This window comes from Erpetoichthys calabaricus, chromosome 1 (assembly GCF_900747795.2).
Source record: "Erpetoichthys calabaricus chromosome 1, fErpCal1.3, whole genome shotgun sequence".
In the NCBI taxonomy this organism is placed as follows: Eukaryota; Metazoa; Chordata; class Cladistia; order Polypteriformes; family Polypteridae; genus Erpetoichthys; species Erpetoichthys calabaricus.
In genome coordinates, this window is record NC_041394.2 from 117982761 (window position 1) to 117997450 (window position 14690).

The 14690-nt window shown below is 37.1% G+C and overlaps 1 protein-coding gene across 2 annotated transcripts in view; it reads left to right on the top strand.

Annotated features, from left to right (window-relative positions):
* The first annotated feature begins 1695 nt into the window (after nt 1-1695).
* The window catches only part of prdm4 (PR domain containing 4), a 61407-nt gene continuing 48412 nt past the window's right edge, over nt 1696-14690 (top strand). Inside the window, exon 1 of one of the 2 annotated variants that reach the window (XM_028805755.2) lies at nt 1696-1819. The gene's annotated coding sequence lies outside the window, so the exon portion shown is untranslated. Of the gene's footprint in view, nt 1828-14690 lie in introns of both variants that reach the window. The other variant, XM_028805746.2, reaches the window with a different exon arrangement.

Sequence of the window (14690 nt, forward strand, 5' to 3'; positions counted from 1 at the left end):
ACACGAGCAGCGTTATATGTCATGCAAGAAAGCGATTTAACCATGCCCGGGGCCAGAAATAAAGGACAATTATTGTTTTTACAACATCACGCAAGACAAGGCAGTGAGCCATCATTTAAAACAAGTCCACAGACACCTAACCTAGCAGTTGTTGGATTGCTTTTGGCAGACAAGCATCATGTGCTCGCAGCTCTTAAAACAATAATATGCGACAAGCAGAATAGGCAGCTCGCAAGCACAAAAGTTTTTGAAGTAAAAGTGAAAATAATGCATATATAACAATTCCCAAGAAAATAACAATCTCTTTAAATTGTATATTCGGTAAACCAAACACAGGGGTGGGCGAGCAAAGCAAGCAGGGGGCAGAGTCCCCTAGTAGAAATAAAAACTAATATAAAAAGGAAAAACTATAATAACCTTGGACTGAACGCACCTGAAGGAGACAGGGTCCCTCCTCTGAAACCCCCTCTTAAACTGTGATACAATGGGAAACAAATAGTTTTTTTTTTTCACCTCCTCTTTGCTCGATCAGCTGCTGGCGTGCTGCTGCTGCCCTGCATGATCTGCATTTCGTGCGGTGCTTCGAACATTTAAAAGCCTGTACAGCAGCTGTCTTTGTCATCTACTCTGTCTTTTATTTCCAGCCCTGGGCGTGGTTAAATCGCTTGGCACAAAGTCTCGTCTCGCAGGACTTGAGTTCTTGATATTTTAGTTTATAATTTAAAAATGGAATACAAATCTGAAAATCTAACAACATCACATTAATGTTCGATAAATTCTGAAAAGAATGATACCAAACATATATATGTAGGTTTTAAAATATGCCTGATTTAAAGCGTGACAAACAAGTGACATAAAAACGTCACATAAAATCGTTGCACTTTTAGACTTAGGATTTTATATAAATATAGCAGATTTCAGGTCAGAGTAATGCATTGATTCTTGAAACCTGTTATTGTTTGTATGAAGAGGATGGCGATATATTATATCGGCATTAAAGTGCAAAAAACAAACCAAAAAGGCAGCAATAACTTGACATGTTGGTTGCATTTCATATTGAATGTTAATTTAAATTCACACACAGCACATAATGAAAAACATGTATATTAAAAGAAGAATTTAAAATAAATCGAGTAATTAAAATCTACTTAAAAAAATTGATTGTTGGGAAATTCAAGCAAATTTGGAATATGTCTGAATAGGCTCTCATTCCCTGCGACAAAACGATTGTAACAATTGAATTAATGAAAATCTTACACTGTGAACTTTCGCCTCCAGTTATCTGACTATAGCTCACATTAATATATGGACTTTCATAGATGGTTATTTAAAGAAAGCAAATGGTGTTCATTTCCAATTAACTTTCATTACATCCTACTAATGCAAACAAAACTGGGAGCAAACAGCAGTTTATGGTGTATGATCCAGACCAAGGACAAGAGGTTAATTTCGGAAAACAGCTTTATTAAAATCAAGGCAAGGAACGTTTTACACTGTTAAACCCCCTAGAGGGTGCTAATAGGATGTAAAATGCCTTCGCGTCTCGTCATCGCTTTAAAAAGAGGAGCCACATAAAAAAACAAGATACGTTTTCCACATGGAATTAAAATGTACTTACGCAAATATGCTTTTTACATTGTTACTAGAAATGGGATTCTTAAAACTAAAAGCAATTTAGAATATATGTTTTGGCTACTTTAAGAGTGAGGGCTCATTGTTCGTTTTTAATTATAATCACACTGTTTACATGATCCCTAAGCCCTTGACGCATGCTCGTCTTGGAAGCTTTCTGCGGTAATGAACATCAACACGGCTGCTGGTAAGTCGGTGAGTCGCCATCGGTTTCCCTTTTTGTTTGATTGTCCTAAATGCAAAGCCTTGGTGACTTATTGTTATAATCAACTGTTCTGAAATTGTGGTGTGATTGGTTAATGTAGAGCAATGTATTAAAGGATGTGGTGGTTTGTGCGTTGATATGCTTTGTTATGGAAACCCCTCCATCGAGACTCAATGTACTCTTCTATAATTTTTGTCATAAAGATACCACTTTCAGTTGTGTTTATACTGGTTAAATAATTATGACTTAAGTATATCAACATTAATTAGGGAAAAATGTATTCTTACACGTGTTAATATTTAAAATTTGACGATTTTATTACAGCGATATTCTTTTATAAGAAAGTGGCATGTCCCTCCTACTAACTATAAAGTAAACTGATGGTATTTGCTAGATATTGTATAAATATGAGACTAAAAAAGTACTTTGGTAAACCCCAGTGTAATTATAAAAATAAATCTGCATTTAAAAGTCGGTGAATATTCTTTTCATATAGTACGCAGTCTGCTGAAAATGAAACTCTTCATTGTAAAATGCTATATTACGTATTATGGATCCATATCAAGATTAATAATTAACCTAAATTGAAAATGTATATTGTAAGTTGTTGCTGCTATAAGTATGCCGTTTTCCAACACCGTAACAGAAAACTTTAATATGAAGTTTATAAACGTGTTACTTTGTGTGTGTGTGTGTATATAATAATATTACATTTTTTATTAATTTATATATATATATAATATATTTCACTAGTACTGCAATCACTTTGACGAGTGACGAGTCCAAGTTGAGACCAGATAGATAGATACTTTATTAATCCCAAGGGGAAATTCACAATTGAAAAATTGAGACCAAGCCCAAAACCAGAATTTAACTGGAATTGTTTTTAGATGATTATTTTTCACTTTTATTTAATCAAAAACAAAGTGAAACAGCAGTATAGGGTAATATTAGGCCACATTTTTCAAGTATGTTTTTTTCACCTGGCATTACTTTGAACATTTTATAGAAATATGTAATTAAGGGTATCATGCTGTATAGAAGTCAAACTGAAACTTCACATTTCCTAGGACTACTCAGCATCAGACTTAATTCTAATGTATCACACAGATCCATGTCACCTATGGTGCACCACTTACATTGTTTATGTTGGTAAATACAAAATAACAGGCTAGAAAAATAAGACTGTGCAAAACACCCTGACTATATTAGCACATAAAGAAATTTATGTCACTTTAATTATGTAAACTGCATAAACTCATCTGTATCAAAGTTGGTTACCTGCGCTTTGCATGTCTTCTGAGTAATTCAGTTACTTTTGTCTAATATGTTATGAATTTTTCCTCTTTTAAGGTAATGCGTGTTATGCTCATCAGTCCTAAAATGCCAATGTTCATCAGTGTCTTTTACAGTACTATATAGGTCAGTGGTTGCACTTGAGAAACAGTAGAACATGATTTCTTTCATGTTAATTGTTGAACACCATATTGAAAACCAGAAAAACATATAATTTATCTTTTTTTTTATTCTGGACCGAAAAAACACATTATGGACAAACAATTTGATGTTTTTGTGTTTAATCTACAAAATTGAATGCAAATAGTTAATGTTAAAAAATACTTTTTTGAGCAGTTTGATCATAACACACACAAGCTTCGAATGGTAGTCTTTGCAACTGTTTAAGTCAAGGTCAAAAGTCAAAGTTATAGAACATTACTTTCTTAAAATAAAATATGCACCAAAGCTCATGACCAAAAATAATCTGCAGAGTGATGGACACTTGTGTAGTTCATATTTAGTTAGCTAAAACATTTTTGAATCCATCTAATATTGTTTGTGTAAGTTTTCTCAGAAGCCGAGCTAGGTTTCACCAAAGAACTGCAAACAAATACAACCAGAAAATAAATCCATTAAATGTTTTAGCAGATGCTGTAGCCATAATATAAAAATGTCTTAAACAAAAATTATATTAATTGAATGTTATGCTGTATGATAATGTTGCAGACAACTCCAGAATAGAGTATCACTAAGACGCACAAAGCATGTATGTATGGTAGGCAGCAGTGACGTACGGTGAGGTTCATGGCTGGTGAGGCACTGATTCCTTCGGAGTCAGATTTACAAATATATGAACCCACTATTCATTTTGCAGCTTGCACATTGACTACTGGTTATGTTTCATATCTCATCAGCATTCTTTACACACACATAGGTTAGGTGCATATTTGGCTAAGGAAGAACGTTACATTTATAGTGGCGAGAGAGAATGCATTTGCTTTGCACCCTCTATGTGTTCCAAATTTGCTGTTTCAATTCCACAATTCATACACATTCAATACAAATGAAAGTATAGAGTGGTGTACAAAAAAAAATCAATTTTGACCTTAATAGAAATATTTAGTTGTTTCTAAAAGCTTTTAATTCTGATGCTTTAATCAATTTTAATAGACTGTTCAACAAAAAGATAACAAGAAAAACAAGAATATTTTACAGTATATAAGGGCAAAATTTAGTTTTTAAATATTGGATTGTTTTTTTCTTAGTCTGATCCCATTTTTTTATAAAAATTGAAATCTGTTTATTTTCTTACCTTTATTTGTAAATGAAGTCCATGCGCCTGTCATTCTCTGTGAAAATCTTCATCACTTTCTTGTAAAAGTCTTCCTTATTTTCCTTTTGTTTTAAAAAATCTTAATTTTCCATTTTGGCAGTCAGTTGGAACAAAAAATAAACAGACCGCTGCAGTCCACTTGACTTTCTGATATCGGTAATTTAGTGGCAGAGCCTCTACATAGAAGAACGGCAGCAGTATGCACCTGTTTGGCTCATGTCGCGGCACAGTACTGTCTACCTCAACTTGTACCTTTTCACTGCGGTTTTACGTCCATTCAGCAAGACTACATATGTCACACACATTCATTAAAGATATTATCCAGACTGTGGAAAGTCAGGGTGTATAATAAACATGTCTGCAAACATTATATTGGCGACATACAGAGAGACAGCAACAGGCACGCGCCAATTGCATGCATCAACCCAATGTGTGCATTGGGATAGTGCAGTCCGTGGTGAGGCTCCGTTCATTGCTACCGCACTTCGCGTTTCTCCCTGGTATTTGAACAGGAAATGTGCCAATTCAGCTATTTTGACAATTAAAAATGATCAAAATTATTGGAATCATACAGAAAACATTTATAGCACAGACCAGTGGACACATTTATTGTATGTTATCATTATTAGTTTTTTTTACTTTTCATGATGAGCCTGCCTCCCTGAACGCACGTTCCTGCTAGGCAGGTATGGGATGCGCACACACAGATGAAAGCAGAAATACAGCAATGATATCTCACTACATGGGACCCCCTCCGTCAACGTTCAGTATAACTCGTTTAGGATCATCAGTGCCCCAATCCTCAATAATGTACATACTGTACATAAACACTTGTGATTTAGTCCGACTTTGCTTGACACCACCATCAGAATAACTTTTATTTGCCAGAACTTAATGTACAGAAATTTGACTTGGTAGATTTGAAACGCCTTTTAACAGAACACAACATCACTTACAAATAAATAACATAAATAAGTTAAAAAGAAAAACTTCATACAAGTTTGCAGAATAGTACAATTATAAAGGAGATGTGTGAGTGTGTAGTGTGTATGCACACACATACAGTACATGTACTGTACACACATACACATTCATACAGTATCTGTCAGAATGCATGGATATACATAGAAGTCAGGCTAGGTTACTGGTTTTGAGAGGCCTATGTCTCTGGTAAAGAAATTATTGAGATGTCGGTTAGTTTTAGTTTCAATTGACCTGAAGTATTTAGCAGAGGGGAATTTATGGAATAAGTGATTAGCAGGGTGAAATGATCTGTTCTGATCCTTTTAACATGGTTAGTGACACAACATTTATACAGGTCTGCCACAGATGGAAGGGTACAGCCAATTATTTTTTCTCAGCAGACCTCACAACATGCTATATAATTTATTTTTGGAATGTGCCATTTCTAAACCAGACAACAATGGAGAATGTGATTATACTTTCAATTATGGCTTTGTAAAATTGAACTAGGATTGGCTGGGAAATAGTTGGTATAAGAAGTACAATCGCTGCACTGCCTTTTAAGTGATATAGATGGTGTTAAGGTCCCAGCTGAGAATGTTTGTGATAGTTGTTCCCAAAAATCTGAAGGTTACCACCATATTGACTACAGAATCATTAATTTCTAGTGGGAGAGATTGTAACTGCTGTTTGCGAAAGTCAATGACCTTTTGCACTGTCTTGGAGGTATTGAGCACTAGGTTGTTGGAAGCACACCAGGACACAAGACGAGACACCTGTTTTCTATAAGGTGTTTCATTGCCATTAGTAATTAGACCAATAATTGTGGTGTCATCAGCAAACTTAATGATTTTAACTGAAGGATCAGTGGACCTACAGTCATTTGTGTACAAATAGTAAAATAATGGGGAAGTATACAGCCTTGAGGGGCACCTGTGGTAATATGGAGACAGAGAGGTGGGAGCCCACACGAACGTATTGTTTTCGGCTTACCAGAAAACTGTTAATCCATTTACAGATGGAAGGATTCAGTTTATTGCTGCTAATGCTAACACACGCCAAACCAATTGTTAGCTGGATTTTGTGTCTAGTTGCCATCAAGGTGGGGGTCTTATAATAATTGATTGTAAGGCAGTCTTTTGCAGTCTTTTGTGTAATAAAAGTTATGGGTGTGATTTGATGCAGCTGCTAATATTAATACTTTCATCTTTGAAAAATGATGCTCTCTGCTCTTTTTGTAATTATCAATGATATAAATTGTCCCTAATGTTTGTCTGTGTGTTCTATCCGTGATAGTCTAGTGCCCTGTCCAGGGATTGTTCCACTCCTATGCCCAGTGTTTTCTGGGATAGGCTCCAGTTCCCACACAACTTTGCTTTGGATAAAGCAGGATAAAGGATGGATTAGTGGACGGACTTTTCACGTATACACAAGTGCCTGCCTGACATAATTCTAGTTTACCTCTAGTGCTAATCTGGGCGTGAAACGTTATTATCGTTGCTAGAAAGGCATCTTTCAATTAATTTTTTGTGAATTCACAAGTATATCTTTATTTATTTTTAACATTATTTTTAAATATAAAAAAAACGTTTTACCCCATAAAAAAACTATTACTGGACAGGCCCCTAAGGCCCACCTAGAAAACTGTGTCTTCTTTTTTATGGATAGGCGATAAACAGGAGAGTGTGGTTTAGGGCAGAATGGATTTATTTATTGTCTTTGTACATGTTTAAATTAGGTACAGCCTTAAAAAATATTTTTGAGGAAAAAATCATTTTATTTGAGATATAGTAACATAGTGCATCAATTAGGGTGGGTCAAGTCCCCTTAGCCTCCAATTTAACTACAGCTATGTAGCTAACATACTTCATTAGCTGTGTCCAGATTGCATCCTACCGCACTGAATTGAAAATCAAGTAGCCTACGTGCCTATATTACACATGCTATTCTGGCATTCTGTTTAGTGCAGTAGTTAGCAATTTTGAACACAATGTCAACCATTCCTTAGGCAAGACGGAGGGAGGGTAGCCCTTACTTCTATGAGTTTTTATGATTTGGTGAAGAATTCCTGAAAACCAGTATCTCACTTAACAAAATACATTTTATGCGGAACAGAGACCCTTTTATTCACTTAAAGCAAAACAGGTCTTTTAAATACGGCCAATGATTTTGTTTTCAAGAAATTGTTGTTCATCTCTAACTGAGTTCAAAGGAGACGAGAATGTGTCAAACGCATGCAGATCTTTTTGTCTTATTTGTGATGTTGTAAACAGGAACATTAGGTGGTGTATTATAATCATTAAAGAATCTGCAGCTTAAAGTAGTAGCATGCAGCACAAGCGGGACATCTCAGAGATTGTATTGTAGTTCAGTGGAGAACACACTAATGGGACAGCTGTATTTTAGGTGAGTGACTGAGTAAAGCAATGTGTGTATTTTCTTAGACCTTTTCTGGTTTAATCTTGCAGTAAGAAATGTGTTTACCAGCTTTAGATAGTGATAGGTGTAAAAGTAGCCATTTCAGGTTGAAAAATGTAGTAAAATACAAGTAGAAAGAGTTTTATGATCATAAAGTGAAAAATATTATCAAAATATACTCAAGTAACAAAGTAGATATAAAACAGTGCTTCTGGCTAACAGCTTACATGAAAAATAATAGCACTAATCAAGACAAACAGTAAATAGAACTAGTCAGGAGATACCCAAATGCTGTTCTAACCAGTAAGAAGAAAAAACAATGGAGTGAAAGTGAACAAAGAAATTAAGCCCCGCAAATGACCTGTACTAATGGAAACTTCATATGGATGTGAATTGTTTGCAGGTGAAAAAAAAGACAGCTGATTGTGAACAAAAAAAAAATATATTTCACAAGGCCAGCAGCCTAGTCTGAGTATAAATACCACCAAGTCTAAGACTAGTCAGAGGCAATCGAATAAACATCTCGAGACCAAGACCGGATTTGAGTACTGTAGGCTTATGTTTCACAGACATATTGTTTCCTTAGGTATGATAAAACTTAATTCTAGATGTTCATCAGTGAAGGTTTTTAATTGTTAATTAATAAAATGATGATGCTGTATTATAGATTTCTCAGGTTAGGAATTGCAAAATTAAATAGCTGACTTCTTTTAATCACTCTCTTGTTCTGGTAACCGTACTTTCTTAAGATGCACATTTTTTTATTGCCTGTTTATTCATTTTGGAGAGCAAAATTGTGAAATTTTCTTTACATATTGCACTTTTTCGTGTGAATGATTTGCTCACCTCCCTAACAGTCCCTAACTATTAATCCCATTGTGGATTATGTGCAAATGTCTCAAGCGTTTTGGTCTCCTATGAACCCTAGTGGCTCTGTCTGTGTATAACAATGTCCCAGAACCATGAAATAACATAATGGGGGGCTCAAGGCAGTTTTCATTGATGTGTTTTTTTTTTTGTTTTTTGTTTTCTCCTCGCACATTAAGCCAACAATGTTACAACCAGAAAATAATACTGAGTATCATTACTGTGTTTCTGGGAAATCAAAATTGAAATAAAAACCATTAACATTTAATAGATTTGTTCTATTATTTTGTGACAAGGGTTGATCTACACTTGACCATTTTTAGGAGGATGAACAACGTTGGGTTAGGGGCATGGCCATGTAAGACAAACCCGTGTTTCTATGTAATTCAGTTTATTGTTATTGTGACTTGTACATTGAGAAGATTACATAATCCTAATGGGGTAAAAACATAAAAATAAAAGGGGCACGCACTGATGCACACTTTGTATAATAGAAAATTACTTAATAACACAGATTTTTTTATTACAAATGTATGATTTGGGTAGGTGTTCCATATTAAGACATTACAGTAAGTCCAGTTTCAGATGGATGATATTTTGACATTGTTATTTTCATGTTATTTTCCTTCTTTTCATATAGCATCTCTGATTACACATGAAATTAATCCTCAGATAAAATTCTGAGATCAGTCGGGGAAGTGCAAAAGAGCTGACATTTGAGCATTCTCATGAAAAGATGTTTGAAATTTGATTGCTTTTTAGCTATTGTAGACCATGCACTGATGCTGATAGTGCTTTCAATAAAAGCCAGGACTTGCAAACAATTTTGAGTTTATGCTTAACGGTAAAACAGTTGAAAGAAATGACAGATGACGAAATTAAACAACCACTGCATTACATTGAGTGGTACTCTGATACATGCAGATTCTCAAAGCACTGTCACAATTGAGTTCTTTTATTTTTTTTATTCAGTTTTATTCTCTCAGTCAAGTTTACGCTTCATCCCGATTTATTACTGTTAGTTTTCAAATAAAGATATGGTATAATGAAACAAGTGTGCTTTTTTGTGTGGTTTTTTTTTTTATTATTATTCAGTTTTTATTAAATTTTATTCTTGAATAAAAGCAACCTTGTTTCGTTGAGTTCTTGGAGATTCAAATCAAATTATGTTTTTATTATATAATAGTAATAAGAACCCACCACTCAGAGTGCTAAACGTAGGGAGGACCCGGGATCAAACCATCAACATTTTGATTACGAAACAGCAGTCCTTTACCCTGCACCAGCAAAGCAGATACGTGTGAGAATGCAGCATTTCCACTGGGAAAGATGCAGACACACACATGCATGCAAACGTCTTTACTTTGTATTGATGGATATTTGGGTTTCAGTTTTCACACATTGTCAGCAACATGTAAATTGAACAATTACTCAAGAATAAAACCAAAGAAAAAGCACACTTGTTTTGTTACACCTTTTATTAAAAGTGTTTGCTTGATATTTGGACTTCAGTCTTCACACATTATACACTTCATGTCAAGATTTTGTCATTATTACTCTAACATACGAAAAAATTTTCTGTTTTTAGTTATGCGTTCAGCTTTTCTTGCCTCGTAAGAAATGTCATCCTATATTTATACAGATTGTTGTAGACACAGAACACACATGAAATGTATGTATTTCAAATAACAGTATATTTTTTTTATATACAATTTCAGACACCTCACTCCTAGATAAACAGACTTCAGCTGTGAGAAGTTTGTGTCCGACTTCAGCTGCCTCGGTGGGGGATGGGATAGCAGGCTGCCTGCCTTTGGCCAATTGACATATTTGCATAAAAAGGCAATATCGGTGCACATTTAACGCAGTGATGAGGAGGAGTGAGTAAAATTAAAGTGGCCCGTCATTACAAATATTTTTGTGGGCTTCATTGACTCTAGTGTTAAAATAGCAGTAATCATCTTTACCCAACAGGACAACAACAGTTAACAACAGACTGAGAAGTATTCATTAGGTGTTGGTTGTGGAAAAATTCTGACTGAAGGTTTCACAATGGATATTTTAATATAACCATTATTCCTTCATATGATTTCCTGATTTTTGAACAAAAAAAAAACCCTCAAATAACCCATATAGTGCTGCAGAGAAGAAGTAAGCATGTACATCAGTTATGTTTTCCTTATCTTCTAAACTGAAAAACACGTTTATCAAATTATGTAAAAAAAAAAAAAAAAAGCTGTAATACATATGCAGATTCACTTCAGGCCTTGTTACATGAATATTTATTATTTTATTCTTAGTGCTGATCATTGTTTTATATTGCATATTTATCAGATATTTTGGTCAAAGCACCTTATAATAACAAATGGTTAGCATAATCATGTACAGTTTTTGAAAACTGGAGTCTTGTAAAAGAAGAATCTTTGTTGTCCGCCTTACTTTACCTTGCCACTGCTAGATAAGACGTGGACTGATCTTGTTGTTTCCACAAATGCAGTGTCTAGCCCTCCTTCTACTCTTGTCTTCTGCTTTTTTTCTTGGATTTTTTTCATTGAAAGGTGTATGTTTTGGAGTCGTGCTATGCTCTGTATTCCTTTGTGCCACTAATATTCTGTTATCTTCATAGTCATTCCAAGAATACCTCCCTGCAGACTATGGAATAGAGCATGGCCATATGCATATGGGGTATGGATAGATGTTGGTGAAACGCAATCACAGTTTCAGTCATTCTGACAGTTGATGCCATTTTCAGACACTGTCCCTGCAGCAAAGCTGCAATGAGGTGTACAGGTACTTGTGCATCCAGGTGATATGGTTCACTAAGCTTGTCAAATGTGTTGCTCAGTTGTCTTCCTGCATTATCCTGAACATCATGGTCAGGTCAGGTTAGGAAGCATGCACTGATACAGCATGTTGCCGCACCCACCACATGACAAAACAACTCGGGATCCCTGTTGGCAACCCCCCAGATTGACACATGGTCCAGTCCCACCCTCTGAAAATGACCATCTATTTTTCTGCAGCCAGGTGTTATGTGGGCGTCCCCATGGCCTGGTCCAGCCACTCGGGTCCTCAACAATAAGGATCCTGTGAGCCGGATCACCCCCAGGGAATAATGCCACATGGCAGTAGTGCTTTAACTGACACTCCTTCACAATTCAGTTAATGTGCCTCATTCGAGGCCTTGTGAGCAACTACTCATTTGACACAAAGTCAAACCAGCGGTACCCAAGGATTCTCCAAAGAGACCCAGTACCGAAGGAGTCCAGTCTTCATCTCGGGTCACTGGATAGCATCCTTGTCTCACAATCATATAGCAAAACAGAGAGCACCAGGACTCTAAAGACTTGGACCTTCGTTCTCTTTCGGAGATATTGGGAGTGCCACACACCTCTTCCTAGTGACCTCATGACCCCATGTGCTTTCCCAATATGTCAACTGACTTAGGAAGAGTTACCAGAGACATGAATGTTGCTGCTGAGGTAAGTAAACCTCTCGACAAGGTCAACATTTCCTCTACAGACAGACACACTGCTGATGTCTCTGCCCAAGAGATCATTAAAGGCCTGGATCCACTCCTGACAAATCTGTTGGCGGCACGGTGGCGCAGTGGGTAGTGCTGCTGCCTCGCAGTTGGGAGATCTAGAGACCTGGGTTCGCTTCCCAGGTCCTCCCTGCGTGGAGTTTGCATGTTCTCCCCGTGTCTGCGTGGGTTTCCTCCGGGTGCTCCGGTTTCCTCCTACAGTCCAAAGACATGCAGGTTAGGTGGATTGGTGATTCTAAATTGGCCCTAGTGTGTGCTTGGTGTGTGGGTGTGTTTGTGTGTGTCCTGCGGTGGGTTGGCACCCTGCCCGGGATTGGTTCCTGCCTTGTGCCCTGTGTTGGCTGGGATTGGCTCCAGCAGACCCCCGTGACCCTGTGTTCGGATTCAGCGGGTTGGACAATGGATGGATGGATGGATGGATCTTGATTTTTATCCAGGATACTTCCAAGCCCAGATATTCAGACTCCTCGCTCATTCTCTCAAGAGCCCCGATCAGAGCCTCCATTGACTCTGCAAACATCACAGCATTGTCAACAATGTCAAAATCAATGAATCTCTTTTTACCAACAGATGCCCCACAGCTGCTGGACCCCATGACCCAGCCCAACACACAGCTTTGTAAGCATTGAACAGAGTAGGAACAAGAATATACCCCTGATGAACCCCAGAATGAACTGGGGAAAAAACAGAGGTTCTGCCTCCACTCTGTACAGCACTCACAGTACCAGTGTACAGGCTGGCCATGATAACCAGCAACTTTTGGGGATTCCACAAAATATCAGGATGTCCCATAGGGCAGCTTGATCAACAAGCTCAAGTAACGCTTTATGAAAATTGACAAAGTCTGCAAAGAATCTCTGCTGATTAATCGCATTTGCACTCCATGAGAACCCTCAGTGCTAGGGTGCAGTCGATGGTGGACTTCTTAGGTGTATAACCAGACTTCTCCAGTCACTGGTAGTGATCATGTATACTATTGAGGATGACCCTAGCAAGGACCTTAACAGGCACCGAGAGCAGTGTTATCCTCCTGTACTTACAGCAGTCTAGGCGATCACCCTTCCCTTTCCAGACAGGGATGACAAGTCCCTTTTTCCAGTCAGTTACATCATGGCTCCAAAAAAATCTTAAATTAATCAGAAAAACCCTGGAAAGATTAGTACCGAAAGATCAAGAGGACATAGCTCTGAATGTGAAACTTCAAGTGCTAAAATGTAGATAAACAGCTTTCTTAAACATATTTTAATGAAGGGCGCTGTCTCATTAAGGTTTGTCTTGAAGACTGTTATTGTCTAACTAGCCAACCGCCGCATAATTATTTATTGATGGGTGAACACTTCCTGAATGACACAGTTGTCCAAATGGGGTGGGTTTGAGGATACGACTGTGAATGAATGAAAAGATGGAACTCTGGAGAGAGCAACATACAATTGTCTGTGACTGAAAACTGGGTTTGGCAGATACAGGCATATCATTTTGAAAGTTTGACCCTGTGCCTTATTAATTGTAATTGCAAAGGCCAATCTAACAGGAAATTGTCTGTGTGTAAAAGTAAAAGGCAAATTTGAATCTGATGGGGTCAGGGATATCCGGGGAATAAGGACAGTTTGCGAGTTAGCAGCTGCGATAGTTTTACACTCCAGTACGTTGCGGTGAATGCTGGTAACAGTCAGGAGGGTGGGTGGGCGGGCAGGCGTTCTCATCCCATGGTCTTAGAGTTGGTGGGCATGGCTCTGTGAGTTGTCGTCGTATCCCATGGTCTTAGAGTTGGTGGGCGGGGCTCTGTGAGTTGGCGGGCATGGCTATGTCGTGCGTATCCCATGGTTGTCTTGCGTGCCCTGGTCGGCTGCTTAGTGAATTATATATATATAGATTCTGTCCAGTTTTCATTTATTTCAGTATTATTTGATCAAATATTTGGGTAATTTTTTGGGGCCAGGGAATGCTTCAAATATTTAGCATTTAAATTAATGGTAATTATGTGTTGAAATTGCAAAAATTCACGTTATTTTAGGAACACTTAGTAAAGCAGAGTAAGCCTGTATTTGAGTTGGGGAGTAATTAAAGATCTGTAGCCAGAGGAGAGGTTTGCTCAAGTATTCTTCCCTTGCAAATGGAGAGACTAAATCTTGTACACAAGTCCATAAGGCAAAAATAGAGGGTCGTTTTGAACCGTGAGAGAATATACAGAAGTACAGAACAGAATTTTTGGATTTAAGAAACTTGAAAGAAAATAATGACAGTCTGAAAATTGTTCTGTGAGAAAGAAGGGTAAAGACCTTGGATGAGCATATTTTAGAAACAAATGAGAAGAAATTTAACAGTGAAAACAAATAAAAGTAAGAGCAAAATTAATGTTTAGTGTCCAGCTTGATAATGTCAAACATATGGACAGTAAATGTTCTTTATGGAACAATTAGAACAAATGAAAAGCACTAGTCATGAAAGGG